An 11,487-nucleotide genomic window follows, 5' to 3' on the forward strand; every position below is an offset into this window, starting at 1 on the left:
TTATTTATACTTAGTGAGGCATACAAACACATGAAAGACCTGAAAGTAGAAGATAGAATAGACAGGAAAAAGAAATGATCAGTGAGAGTGGAAAAAGGGATGTAATTGAGGGTAAATAGTATCACAATGTATTTCTATATACATGTATAAAAATAGAAGATAAAAAATTAAACAAAATATTTAAAAACTGAATTTATCAACACACTAAAAAAATCCATACACCATAACCAAGTTGCTTTCATTCCAGAGATACAAGGATAGTTCAAAATATACAAATCAACAAATAAAGTATATAGTTACTCTCAAGTACAAAAATCATATAATCATCTGAATAGCTATAGAAGAGAACTTTGAAAAAATCAACATTTCTTTATAAGTCTTGAAGAAAATATCAGCAAAAGAAACATACTTCAACGTAGTAAATGCTATATACAGCAAACATGTTAAATGAGAAAATACTGAAATCATTTTCTCTAAAATCAGGAACAAGTCAGTGACGTACTCTTTCAACTCTTACTCAACACAATGTTGAGGTTTTAGAAAAAGCAGTGAGGCAAAGAATGACATTAAAGGAAGACAAATAGAAAAGGAAGTAAAATTACCTCTACTTGCAGAAAATATGATCCTATACTTTAAAAATCCTCAGGACTCTAACAGAAAATTCTTTCATCTGCTAAGCACTTTCAGCAAAGTAGCAGGATACGAAACCAATATAAGAAACCAGTGAGGGTTTTTTCTTTTGAAAAGCCTTTTTATTTATTGAAAATTTCATTCAATACATTTTGATCACATTCTTTCTCTTCTTCAAACTCCTCCCAGATTCCCCTACCATGCTATGTACCCAATTTCATGTTCTTTCTTCCTTAAAACAAACACAAAACCATGGAGTCTGGTTTGTGTTGGCTGACTACTCCTGAGGAGGGGGCCTGTCCTGGAGTGTGGATGACATACCATCATCAAGCCACTGAAGAAAACCAATTTTCCCTCTAACAGCAGCTATCAATTGCAGATGGCTTCTTTATGCCCACTTCCCTATTTCTGTGCTGAGATTTTGTCTGGCTTGAGCTTGTGCAGGTCTTGTGCATGCTGACACAATTTATGTGCATCAGTCCTTGGGGTTGTTCACCACCTCTGGCTCTTACAGTCTTTCCACTTCATTTTACACATAGATCACTGAACCTTGAGGGGAGGGGTTTGATAAAGACATTCCATTTAGGGCTGAGGGCTCCAAAGTCTCTCACTCTCTGGATGTTGTCCATTCTCTTTCTTAATTTCCATCTCTGTAAGCTGCTTCTCTGGTGAAAGTCGAGTGATGGATACAGCAATATGATCTATGGATATAGCAATATGTCATTGAGTAGTTTTATTACTATGTTCATTTAGCTATATAACAGTAGTAGGTTTGTGACCCATCTAGTCTCACATTCTTGGCCTGATTCACAGTGTCAGATATGGGTTACATATAATGAAACAGTTCTTAAATCCAATCCCAAACTTGTTGAATCTGCAGATTGTTTTTGGTAAGATGACTATTTTAACAATATTTATCCTTCCAATCCATGAGCATTTCCATCTTCTGATATCTTCAGTTTCTTTCTTTTTTTCTTGTTATTTCAAGACAAGGTTTCTCTGTAGCATTGGAGCCTGTCCTGGAACGCACTCTGTAAACCAAGTCGGCCTCGAACTCACAGAGATCTGTCTGGTCCTGCCTCCCAACTGCTGGGATTAAAGGCGTGCGACACCACTGACCAGCTGACATCTTCAATTTCTTTTTCAGTGTCTTAGAGTTTCACTGTGCAAGTATTTCACTTCTTTTCTTCAAAAGAAAAAGATATCCAAATTAATAAAATTAGAAATGAAAAGAGACATTACAACAAACACTAAGGAAATTCAGAGAATTATAAGAATACATGTAAAGATAAAAATCTGTATTCCAACAAACTTGAAAATCTAAAAGAAGCGGATGCATTTCTAGATATAAATAGCCTATCAATGTTAAATCAAGATGAAGTGGGGCCTGGAGCAACGGTTCAGCAGTTGAGCATACTTTCAGAGGACCCTGTTGGGTGTTCTGTGTTGCTCGGGCTGTTCAAGAAAGGAGAGTCACCCCAGAGTGTAATTTTAGGCTCTCTGGAAGCAGAGAGGAACAGTTTCTGTGAACTGAACCTCAAACCTCCACTCAGAATCATATTTACTGACTCTACACAAAGGTTGTGTTTGGGGCACAACAAATTCCTCATACCAAAGCCCCTTTGATCTATCTATTCTATATGTTCTCTGAAGGAAATCACTACACCCCTGCAACCCTAGTCTTTATTATGTACTGTTTGCAATAATTCAAGACCCTCAAGTGTGCCTGCATAGTCTTGTAACCAAAGTCATGTAACAGATGGAAAACCCTTTCAGAAAAACAGCTCTATAAATCATAGAAAACAATCACTGTTCTTTACTATGATTTCTTCAAGGTCTCAGTACCTCCAACAAACACTAATACATTCAACTGTTACCCTAGATTAAGTGAGAAAAAACTGTTACATTCTAATGTTTACCTTAGATACAATGACTCTACTAGATTCCCCCTACAGGACCCAGGTTTATTTCCAGCACCAACATGACAGCTCTCAACCATCTGTAACTCCAGTTACTCATGCCTTCTTCTGACCTCCGGGAGTATTTCACACACATGGTGCACATTCAAACATGTAGGCAAAACACTCACACAAGTAAATATGAACAAATAAGTCTTCTTTCAAGTGAAGATTAAATGATTTAAATTGTCATAACAACAAGGAAGATAGAATCAGTAATTAAAGATCTTCCAACTAAAATAAGATCAAGACCAGATGCATTCAGCACAGAATTCTACCAGACCTTCAAAGAAGAACTAACATCAATATATTTCTATTTCATTAATTTCTGTTTGGATTTTTATGATTTCTTGCTGTCTACTTAGTTTTGATTTGGTTTGTTTTTGTCCTTCCAAATTCTTAAGTTGCATTACTAAATATTTTTGTGTTCTTTCTGGTTTTTTAATGTAGGTACTTAGATCTATACATTTTCCTCTTAGGATTGCTTTTAATATTTTCCAGTGGTTTTGTTACGTTGTGTTTTCACCTTCATTTAGTTCTAGAAATTTTAAATTTTCTTTTTTATTTCTTATTTGATCCATTTATCATTCAATAATAAGCTATTTAATCTTCATATGTTTGTTATGAGCTTTGCTCTTTGTTGTTTTTAAATTTTATTGCATTCTAGTCAGATAGGAAACATGGTTATTCAAATTTTCTGAATTTTTTATATTTGTTTTGTGTGCTAGGATGTGGTTTATTTCAGAAAAGCTTCCAAGGGATACTGTGTAGAATGTGAGTGAAATATCCTGAAGACATGTTAGGTCCACCTGATGCATGATATCATTTAATTATGATATTTCTCTCTGTTTTGTTTAGATGATACACCCATTGGAGCAAGTGAAATATTGGAATTGTGTTGTGGGGTACTAACCAGAGAAGATTGCTCAGACATTGGTTTAAGCTAATAGAAAGTCTATATTAGCGGGCCAGTGACTACACTGGGTGTTCAGCACCCAGTGTAGCCCAGAATCTTTCTCCTGGTGAGCACTTAAGCACAAAAACGATGTTCTGGATTGGCATACTTCAGTTAACAAGAACAGCCAGAAGTGGAACTACAGAAGCTAAAAATGAAGGTTAGTACATTATGAGACTTTCCCAGAACTGTGTAGACTTGGATGAATTAGGTCTTTGTTTTAGTTTTGGCAGGTAATGTTGTCTGTGTGTTGAGTTTTACACCCTGAATGTTACATTCATCATGGAGTCATGTGTGATAAGGTCTGGGGCTCACTACTGTGTTGATATTAGTCTGTGTCTTTAATTCCAGTAGTATGCTTTTTTTTTTGAGAAAGGGTTTCTCTGTGTAGTTTTGGTGCCTGTCCTGGAACTCACGCTGTAGACCAGGATGGCCTTGAACTCACAGAGATGCGGCTGGCTCTGCCTCCTGAGTGCTGGGATTAAAGGTATGGGCCACAACCGGCTGGCCCAGTAGTATGGTTTTAAGGAACTTGGAAGGATCAGAATTTGGTGATTGTATGCTTAGGATTGTAATGTCTTCTTGTTTAATTTTCTTCCTGATTAGAATAAAGTGTCCTCCTTTATCTCTCCTGCTTAGTTTTAGTTTGAAGTCTATTTTGTTAGTATTATGATAGCAATGCCTGCTTGCTTCCTGGACCCACTTGCTTAGGATACTTTTTCCATTCTTCCACTTTTAGGTGGTGCCTAACTTTAAATATAAAATAAGTTTCTTGTAGATAACAGGAAAATAGATTTTATTTATTAATCTACTCAACTAGACTATATCTTTTGATTCAAGAGTTAAGACTTGAATTAAGACATTAATATTAAACTTGCTATTGAAAGGCATTTGTTGATTACAGTCATTTTTAAAAATTTTTGTTTTTAGTCATATTTTGTGTCTCAGTGACTATAATTTCATTTTTATTCTTTCTACGGTCTGTTGGTTATACTTCTTTCTCTCTTCAGTTCTAAGTACTGCTTCCAGTGCTCTCTGCAGTGGTAGTTTGGTGAACATAAATTCTTTTATCCTTTTATATCATGGAAATTTTTTCTTTCTTTTTCAGACTATGGGAGATAGTCCACTGAGTAGAATACAATAGTGTAGGTTGTCATTTGGTATTTTAGAATTTGAAGTATGTTGCTCCAGGTTCTACAGGCTTTTAAAGTTTCCATTGGGAAAGAAATTGTTGTTCTGATGTGTTTATATGTGTTTCATGATTTTTCTTTTGCATCTTTCAATACTTGTTCTTCGTTTAGTATATTTAGTGTTTTAGCTATGATATAATGGAAAGTTTATTTGCTTCCATATGTGTGGGTATGCCTTTTCTTCATTTGGGGAAGTTTTCTATGCTCCTGTTAAAGATCTGGTCTAGGACATTGTCCTGGGACTCTTCTCTTTACGTATGCCTGTAATTATAAGATTTGGTCTTTTAATGGTACTCCACAGTTCCTACATCTTCCTTTCATGTGTTTTAATTTTTTAATATTCTTTGCATGTGGAGTGTATGCTCTTTACTTATTATTTGATTCCTGATATCCTATCTCTTACTTGATCCATTCTATTCATAAAGTGTTCCTCTGAGTGTCCTAACTGTGTTGTGTTTTTCAACTGCATCTTCATTTCAGCTTTAGTTCTCTTCAGCATTTCTTTTTCTCTATTGAATTCAGTCTTCAAATCCAATATTTTCTTCAAAATTTAAGTTGTCTGTACATTTGTGGTTTTTTCATTATTCTAGTGCTTATTACCATTCTCTTTAAGTTCTTTGAGCTGTTTCTGACTTCTTTAAACTACTTGAATTCTTTGATGTTTATGATTGTGGGTTGAAGTTTATGAGTATGATAAGTTGCCTCTCTGTGAAATAATTGTCACATGATTGGACAGGTATTTATGCCAGCAAACTCCCATATAAGAGGAATTTAAGGTATACATGGCCTGTTGGTAAATGAGTTCAATAAGTTCCTGCAAAGCATCATTCATTGGTTGTATTCCATCCTGTTCAAGGTTTCTGTAAACTATTAAATTTCTATTTAAAAACTGTCAGGTTTCTCTGTAATATGATTCAGAAAATCTTGAACACTGAACATACTCTGATAGAGTGAGATAACCATCTCCAAAAGATTCTGTACATTTTTAAAAACCTGATGAGTAAAATGAGGGGTGTGTGTGTGTGTGTGTGTGTGTGTGTGTAGGGATGTGTCCTAATGGGTAAAATGTGGTGTGTGTGTGTGTGTGTGTGTGTGTGTGTGTGTATGTAGGGGATGTGTCCTGTTGGGTAAAATGGTGTGTGTGTGTGTGTGTGTGTGTGTGTGTGTGTGTGTGTGTGTATGTCCTGATGGGTAAAATGTGGTATATATGTGTTGGGGGGGTGTTCTGATGGGTAAAATGTTGTAGTGGGGAAATGGTTGGATGTGTCCTGATGGGTAAAATGTGGTGTGTTGGGTGGGGAGATGTTTGTAGACAGCTTAGATATTAACACAGGGGTTATAACCACCAGATCCCATGGATGTATACTGGACTCAGTCAATGTTTCTTGATAAACCTTATATTATAGTTTCAACTAGCTAGGTCCCCATGAAAGCCATGATATGCACAGAAACTGACGTTTCTACTAGTAGAAACCTATGGGATGACTCATCCCTAACAGGCTTAAGGGCCAGCTGGCCCAAACCAGTAACAAAGATACTTTCTGAGAGCCAACCTGGGTCTGTCTAAGGGCCTTAGCAACAGCAGCTGAGACATGATCTGTAGATGACCTGGACCGATGAGAGGCAGCCATGTCATGCCAGCAGATGCATATTCATCAGACCTTCCCACTGGGGTAGGGTGGAGGGTATCTGATGCTTGCCTCTTCCTGAATAAACTGAGCTTGTTGTTTTGACATTCTCCCAGAGTCTGTGTCATTGACTCTGCACCTACTTGCCCCTCCCCCAAAGGGAACAACAGCACAGGACCCTGCCATAGAAACCTTAAACTAGATCTTAAACCCTAAGCCTACCCCTAAATTACTAATCCTACTAATCCTAACGCTAATCCTAAAACCTCCCTAATACATGTCTAATCTAAACCCTAACCTTAACCCTAATCCTAATCTAACCCTAACCTAACACTAACACCCTAATCATAACACCTTAAAACCCTAACCCCTAAAGGTTATTAGTTAGGACCCTGTCTTAGTTAGGGTTTTTATTGCTGTGAAGAGACACCATGACCACGGCAATTCTTATGAAGAAAACATTTAATTGGGATGGCTTGCTTACAGTTTCAGAGGTTCAGTCCACTATCATCATGGAGGGGAGCATGGTGGCTCATAGAAAGACTTGGTGCTGGAGCTGAGAGTGCTACATCTTACAGGCAACAGGAAGTCAACTGACTGTCACACTGAGGAAAGCTTGAGAAAAAAGATCTCAAAGCCTGCTCCCACAGTGACATACTTCCTCCAATAAAGACATACCTCCTTATAGTGATACTCCCTTTGGGGTCCAGTTTCTTTCAAACCATCACAGACCCCTAACCCTCTAACTCCAACCCTCTAACCCTCTAACCTTTTAACCCTAACCCTAACCTTAACTTACTCTAACCCTAGCCCTGATGTTAACTTTCTAACTCTTATTCTGGAGAAGAGCAAAGGCAATTGGAAATTCCCAGCCCCAAGGCAGCCATTGCCTTTAGGAGCCTGATCACAAAAACTTAAACCTGTCAACTGTAATTTATGCCTTTAAGAAGTGAAATTCTAGCTGGCAGGTTTTGCTTCTGTCTGGAAAGCCTACTTCCTTGCCTATTGGCCCCACCTTGTGGTTTAGAGTATAAAAGGAAAATGTAAACTAGACTCACAATGAAGCCTTCTGGGAGCTATGCTGGCTTCAGTCCACTAGTGACATTTCTCTTCCATTTGCATCAGTATCACAGTGCTGTTTACAGAGAGATTCCAGCAACACAGGAAAGCAGGTGGATTTCTGTGTCAGAGACCAGCCTAGTCTACACAGTGAATTCCATGCCAGCTGGGGCTACACAGTGAGACCCTTCTAAAATCAAACAGAAACAAAACCTCTGTTGAAGATTTGTATCAAGAGTCTTTCATTCCCTTCTCATGCTGTTTCATGTGTTGCTCAAGAAATGCAGAGCAAAGTACTTTTTTAGGAACAGGCACAGTTTCAGACATATACAGAGACACAGAATAGACACCGGCAATAGAGACAGAGCAGATCACTCACACACACACACACACACACACACACACACACACACACACAGAAAGAGAGAGAGACAGAGACAGAAACAGAGACAGAGGCAGACAGACAGATGGACAAAGACAGAGAGACAGACACACAAAGACTTCTCTGTAGTTATCTCTAACTGAAACTGATTAACTGACGTACTATGATACTAACATGAGATCTTGGAAATAAAAGAGGAGAAGTGATGGTTTGATATGATTGTGTCAAGTTGACAAGGAGTCAGTTGTGCTTGCTAGTTTGTCAACTTGACACAAACCAAGATCACCTGAGAAGAGGTAACTTCGACAGAGAAAATGCCTCCATCAGGTTGACCGGTCGGCAAATCTGTGGGGGAACTTTCTTGATTAATGATGGATGGCTGCTTAAGTTCCTGCCTTGGCTTCATTTAGTGAAGGACAGCGATTAGGACACTTAAGACAAACACTTTCTTCCCCGAGTTACCTTTTACCAGTGCTTTATCACCAACAGAAGGCCAGACTAAGGCAATGATGATCAATTAATCTTCTAATACTACTTCTCAACTCATGGTGGGCAGTCTCTTAGGAAAACCCCCAAACTCCCTACTTCATCCTTTGAAGAGGAGGCTTCACATTTCCAGTAATAATAATTAGCTGGAAGACCTGTCATAAGGAGTTTGAAACCATTAGATTTCCAAGAAGACATAAATTTTACAAGATTAAAATGCAAGGTTTAAGCAAGAGTAACATTAGAGTGTCAATCAGTGACCACAGGAAGGATGAGAGCAAGGACGGACAGCCACAGCCATGCTTATTTTAGAAGAATCATCCCTTGGCCGTGCAATCACTTGGATTGTGTTATTTTCTTTTTTTAATCACATTGGTAATTGTGGTAGTTATTGGGGCCAGTTCACCCATACCCCTGTCAATAGGTCAGCTCTGCTGAGCTGCCCAAGCAGGGAGCAGGGCTGGCTTTCGTGAGTGCAGCTGAGTGCTGCAGTTGGTAAGGGGGAGGGTCAGCACCCTCATCTGCTGCAGGTGTCTGGGGTGAGGGGTAAGGAGGGACATCTCCCCCCTGTCCACACCGACGGTTGACAGACTAGTAGTGGGGACAGTTCTCCCAAGCTCACAACTTCAGTGCTGGCTCATCCACACCTCCAGATGTGCTGTGCTGTCCAGATGAGGTGCAGGGTCCATTCTCCTAAGTGTTGCAGCTGGTAAAGGGGAGGCTCAGCTCCCTTGCCAGCTGAGGGCAGTAGGGGCAAGTGGGAAGGGCATCTTTCCCTCACTCCCACAACATCTAAGATGAGGAAGGTGGTACCGGATATGCCCCAGTAACGTACTCAGGGCTGGCTCACCTGTGCCCTTGTCAACTCTACTGTGCTGCCCAGGTGAGGCTCAGGGTCTGCTCTCATGAGTGCTGCAGCTGGTGAGGTGTCGGGTCAGGTCTCCCACCTGCTGCAGGTAGCGAGGGAAGAAGGGCATCTTTCCTTTGCCCATGCCACCACAAGGTAGGTAGGTAAGACCTGCTTTCCCATTCTTATGCCCTCAGGGCCAGCTCACCCACGTCCCTGCAAACAGGGTCAGCTCTATTGTGCTGCCCAGGTGAGGTGTAGGACCCTCTCTCCTGAGTGCTGTAACCCGTGAGGGGCAGGCCAGACCTCCCTAGTGTTGTAGTCTGTGAGGGGCCAGGCCAACTCTGTACTGCTCTGTCCTCTCGGCCTTCCTTGGTATCAGAGCCACGTACATCAACAATGACCACTGCTGAATCAGAGCCATGAACGCAGACATGGGCCCTAGCAGCAGCCCAGGACCAAGACATCACCATAGCTTTTGGTGGTAATGAAGCTACCCACCTCAGCCTGTTCCTCACTTATTTTGCCTCTTCAGATATGCCCCTGTTCACAGGATATGAACCATCTGGGAGTGTTACAGCTTTGGTGGGAAAGGTATCCTGACTTATCAGGAAGCCAGGTTATACCTAGAGCTGCCATAAGACTGCTCTGGAGGCTGGAGTCGCAATAGGACAGCTCAGCCTTGAGGGAAAGGTACCTGACTTGTAGGGAAGTCAAGTGATATCTGAAGCTGGGGTGCGGTGGGGGATGGTCTCCCCACAGGATATAGGAATCCTGCTCATCTCCTGGATAGAGCCCTTACAGCTGAGCTTTGCTCCCCACTACCCACCTAAGGGGGCTTCCCAGCAGAGCTCCACTTCTTCTCTCTGGTCCAAGATGTTGCTCCTTCTGCTTCACTCTGCTAAAGGGGAAACCGGTGCAGAAATGTAGCAATCTCCTCTGGCTCTGGCAAAAACTTGTTACTTTTTTTCTGCTCCACCTTGCTCAGCTTCCCCTAATGAAAAGTCTGTCTCAGCAAGGTTCTTTTGTTCTTGTGCACCTTGCCCAGCCCCCATAAGGGCATGTCTCAGCAAGGTTTTTCCTGCTCAGTCCCCTAAGGGAATATCTCAGCAAGGTTATTCTATTCTGTGCAGGCGAATGAAGATCTTCACCCAAGACTTTTTTAAGAAAGAGATTTAGTTGGGAAGGAGGCATCCAGGAGAGTGGCTGCCTCTGCCAGTATGGGAAAGGACAGCCCACAACTGAACAGGCAGAGGGACTTATACAGGGCTTCTTAGGGTTGAAATTTCTCCATGGAGAAGATTTTCTGCTCAAGGGTTGGTTAGTTTTCCTGTCCAGGGATTGGTTAGTTTTGTTGGTCAGGAGCTGAGATTGCTTTGATTTCAGGGCCAAACTGTGTTTCTTTCACTTGTCCTTTTTAGCCTTTTGGCTCTAATTTTAGGGCCAGGGTGTATTTCTTTCACTGGCTCTGATTCTAGGGACAAAGTGTTTCTTTGGCACTGGTTTCAGGGTCAGGGCATTTTTTAGGTTCTAGGTTCAAGGTTAAAGTGCTTCTTTCACTGGCTCAGGTCTCAGATCCAGGGTGCTTTTCTTTTACTAGCTCTGGTAGGTTTCTTTGGCTGGCCCCTTTTCCCTACAATCTCTCCCCTCCCCGTGTGTGTGTGTGTGTGTGTGTGTGTGTGTGTGTGTGTGTGTGTGTGTGTTTCCCTTCTTTCCGTTTTGCTGGTCTGAGATTATTTACTTCTTGTGTTCTCATTCTCATGCCCTCAGGGCCAGCTCACGTACGCCACTGCGAACAGGGTCAGCTCTATTGTGCTGCCCGGGTGAAGTATAAGACCCTCTCTCCTGAGTGCTGTAGCTGGTGAGGGGCAGGCCAGATGTAGTTAACCTCTTTAGTTTGGAGTTTTCCTTCTAGCACCTCCTATAGGGCTAGATTTGTAAATTGATATTGCTTACATTTGGATTTATAATGGAATGTTTCTTCTCTCCATCTATGGTGAATGAAAGTTTTGCTGGGTATAGTAGTCTGGCCTGGCATCTGTGGTCTCTTAGAGTCTGCAGCACATCTGCCCAGGCCCTTCTGGCTTTTAGAGTCTCCATTGAGAAGTCAGGTGCAATTCTAATAGGTCTGCTTTTATGTATTGCTTAACCCTTTCCCCTTGGAGCTTTTAATATTCTTTCTTAGTTCTGTATGTTTACTGTTTGGATTATTGTGTGCTGAGGGGACTTTCTTTTCTGATCCAATCACTTTGGTTTCCTGTATGTTTCTTGTACCTTGATAGGTTTCTTATCTACATTAGGAAAATATTCTTCTATGATTTTGTTGAAAATATTTTTGGGGGCTAGAGAGAT

The sequence above is a fragment of the Peromyscus eremicus genome, chromosome 6 (genome assembly GCF_949786415.1).
Source record: "Peromyscus eremicus chromosome 6, PerEre_H2_v1, whole genome shotgun sequence".
NCBI lineage: Eukaryota > Metazoa > Chordata > Mammalia > Rodentia > Cricetidae > Peromyscus > Peromyscus eremicus.